The sequence below is a fragment of the Theropithecus gelada genome, chromosome 19 (assembly GCF_003255815.1).
Source record: "Theropithecus gelada isolate Dixy chromosome 19, Tgel_1.0, whole genome shotgun sequence".
Taxonomy (NCBI): Eukaryota; Metazoa; Chordata; class Mammalia; order Primates; family Cercopithecidae; genus Theropithecus; species Theropithecus gelada.
Window position 1 is genome coordinate 35,768,440 of NC_037687.1, and position 4,228 is coordinate 35,772,667.

The window sequence follows — 4,228 nt, forward strand, 5'->3', positions numbered from 1 at the left end:
CTCATAGTATATCTTTACGTATTGTGTACTTATTTACATAGATTGATAGTCATTTTTATGCATTTGTCTTTTACACCGTATAGAAAATAAAAACTGGGATTACAAACTAAAATTACTATCATAATGTTGTTTGTANTTTTTTTTGTATTTTTAGTAGAGATGGGATTTCACCATGTTGGCCAGAATGGTCTTGATCTCTTGACCTCATGATCCACCCGCCTCAGCCTCTGGAGGTGCTGGTATTACGGGCATGAGCCACTGTGCCCTGCCTTGAATCACTTCTTATTTTCCTTTGTGCATGTTTCATTGGTATTTTCTTTATAGCTATCATAAGTATAGGCAACATCCTAAAGTTATAACAATGTTTTACATTGATACCAACTTCACTTCAATCACATATAAGAACCCTACTCCTTCACAGCTTCTTCCTTCCCATACTGTTACTGATCTCATAGTATATCTTTACGTATTGTGTACTTATTTACATAGATTGATAGTCATTTTTATGCATTTGTCTTTTACACCGTATAGAAAATAAAAACTGGGATTACAAACTAAAATTACTATCATAATGTTGTTTGTATTGCTTCATGTAATTGCCTTTAGTATAGATCTTTATATTTTCATATGATTTCAAGTTATTGTCTAAAATCCTTTCATTTCAACTTGGAAGGATTGATTCCCTTTATCAGTTTTCCAGGCTGGAGTGCAGTGGCACAATCTTGGCTCACTGCAACTTCCACTTCCCAGATTCAAGCAATTCTCCTGCCTCAGCCTCCTGTGTAGCTGGGATTACAGGTGCCCACTAGCAAGCCCGGCTAATTTTTGTATTTTTAGTAAAGACAGGGTTTCACCATGTTGGCCATGCTGGTCTCAAACTCCTGGCCTCAAATGATCTGCCTGCCTCAGCCTCCCAAAGTGCTGAGATTACAGGCGTGACTGCACCTGGCCCCTTTATCAATTCTTGAATAACTTGTCTACTGGCAATTAATTCTCTCAGCTTATGTTTTTCTGAAAAGTTATTAATTGATCACTCATTTTGGAAGTATAGTTTTGCTGAATATAGAATCCTCAATACACCAGGTTTTTTTCCAGCACTTTAATACATCATCTGGCCTTGGAGATTTGCAGAGAAATCCACTGATGATCTTTTTTTTTTTTTTTTTTCCTTTTTCCTTTTTTGAGACAGAGTCTCCATCACCCAGGCTAGAGTGCAGGGGCATGATCTCAGCTCACTGCAATCTCCGCCTCCCAGGTTCAAGCGATTCTCCTGCCTCAGCCTCCCGAGTAGCTGGCACTACAGGTGTGCACCACCATGCCTGGCTTATTTTTGTATTTTTAGTAGACACAGGGTTTCACCGTGTTGGCTAGTCTGGTCTCAAACTCCTGACGTCACGCGATCCGCCTGCTTCAGCCTCCTAAAGTGCGATTATAGGCATGAGCCACTGTACCTGGCCAGAGCCACTGATATTATTGAGGATCTCTTGTACATGACAAGTCACTTTCATGCTGCTGCTTTCAAGGTGTTCCTTTGTCTTTTGATTATAATGTGTCTCAGTGTGGGTCTCTTTGGATTTATCCTACTTGAAAACAATAATTCAGTCGCTGCCAAAATGTGTGATTATTTCTCTTTTTGAGTACATAGTCACAGAAGTTCATGACTGTAGGTCCTTATGGAGATCTCTGGGGAAAAAATTAGTGCTGTAAACTTTTGCAATCTAGCAGGGTCCATCCTTATCCAGAACTGCCCTCCCACCCCATCAAAGGAATTGTGGATTTGTAAACTGGACATGTCTTGGAATTTATTTTTGGGCTGTGAGTCTGCATTAGAGGATTTAAGTTACACTTTGGTTCACTTGAAATAGAAACCTTCTACCTGTATAGATTATGTAACAATTTAATAGATTTCTCACAAACTTATTTATTCTTCTTCTTCTTTTTTTTTTTTTTTGAGATGGAGACTCACTCTATCACACAGGCAGGAGTGCAGTGGCACGATTTTGGCTCATTGCAACCTCTGCCTCCTAGGCTCAAGTGATTCTCCTGCCTCAGCCTCCTGAGTAGCTAGGATTACAGGCACACACCACCACACCTGGCTAATTTTTTGTATTTTTAGTAGAGATGAGGTTTCACTGTGTTGACTAGGCTGGTCTAAAACTCCGCCTCAGCCTCCCTAAGTGCTGGAATTACAGGTGTGAGCCACCATGCCCAGCCTCATCAATTTATTTTTTATATTATGGATAACAAGACCAACAAAGGAAGTTCAGCTAACCTGACTTGAAGCCTCCCTCCTTTTTCAAACACAGAGGAAGGATGATAATCTGTAATAATCCCCACCAATTGTGAAAATACACCCAAGTCAAAGTTATACCAGGGAACTCACCAGTGTCCACAAAAGAAAAAGGAAATAAAATCTGTGGTGAAAAATGGCAAAGAACATTAGCCCCACATAAGCTCAGGGTACTAGATATAGAACTAGGTATTTAATATTCAGTGTGGTTGGGAGAAACAGAAATATTAACCAGAAACACAATAAGTCCCACATGTTAACACCATGTTGTAACCAAGTTGATGATGCAGGACACACCAGAGAGCAGATATAGACCCTACCAAACTTTTAATAATTGTAATAGGCAAGTATTTTCTGTTTAACCTGCTGAGTATTCTGTTACAGTTACCTTGGAGATGAGCTATTCTGGTATCTGGTGACAGTTAAAAACCAAAACACACAAAACAAAAAGAAGACTGCAGCCAATAGTTTTCTAATACTATGTGCACAAAAAGTTAATATAACAGGCCTGAGACTGCAAATCCTAGACAGGACTGCTTACAAGACTGGCCTTTAGCTGGTGTTAGGATACATGGAGTTTGAGAGGGTTGCCACCATTCCATAACTGGTAGGCATGGTTCAAGTTATTCTGAACACTTGCTCCCCTTCTTGGAGTCTAGAATCTTGATATGTACCGGAGGGATGATACCTACATGATTAGTCCCAATAAGAACCTTAGGTACGGGTTGATAATTAACTTCCATTGTAGACATTTCACAAGTACAATCACAATTCAATACTGGAGGAATTGTGACCTGTTACTCCATGCACAAAGGATCTTTACAAATTTATATCTGATTCCCTCCAGATATTATCCAAGAACCTTTTCCCTTTACTGATTATTTGTATCCTGTCACCATAATATAGGCATGAGTACAACTATATTCTGAGTCCTCTTAGCAAATCACAGAACCTGGAGAGATTGTCTTAGGGACCTCCAACCCACTATGCAAATTGAGACAGCAAGGATGTTCATAAAGTACCTAGCATCCTGAAAAGATACAGTCTAGAACATTAAGAATAAAAATCAAATCTATCTCTAGTAGACATTTTGCTGAAGAAAGCCGTTTAACCTAATGTACCCAAAATATCACCACGGTGTCTATGAATAGAATGACAATCCTGCTCTGTGTCCTAACTGGTTCCAGACTGTTAGAGGCCCCACTGCTGTCATGCTATTGTTCCCAACCCATACACACTTTTTCTTAAAAGAATCTTTGTTGATTCTTTATGTCCACATGTATACCCCTTTATTTCTATCTCCAGGATTTTTCCACTCCTTCACTTATGCTTAAAGCAAGTTCACATGCATTATGTACGAGGACAGCTGAAGACACTCACCAATTTTTCTCTATATTCAAACTAGAGAACATTTTGTTTTGAAAACCAATTTCCACAATCCTATTCCTTAATTTTGAGTCATGTCATATTATTATATACTTGATACATACCCAAAGAAAAGGAAATCAGTATGTTAAAGTGTTATCTCCACCCCCCATGTTTATTGCAGCACCATTCACGATAGCCAAGAAATAGGCCAAGATATGTAATCAACCTAAGTGTCCACTGGATGAATGAATAAAGAAAATGTGGCCAGTGGCTCAAGCCTGTAATCCCAGCACTTTGGGAGTCCGAGACGGGCGGATCACAAGGTCAGGAGATCGAGACCATCCTGGCTAACACGGTGAAACCCCGTCTCTACTAAAAAATACAAAAAACTAGCCGGGCGAAGTGGCGGGCACCTGTAGTCCCAGCTACTCGGGAGGCTGAGGCAGGAGAATGGCGTAAACCCGGGAGGCGGAGCCTGCAGTGAGCTGAGATCCGGCCACTGCACTCCAGCCTGGGCGACAGAGCAAGACTCCGTCTCAAAAAAAAAAAAAAAAAGAAAATGTGGCAAAT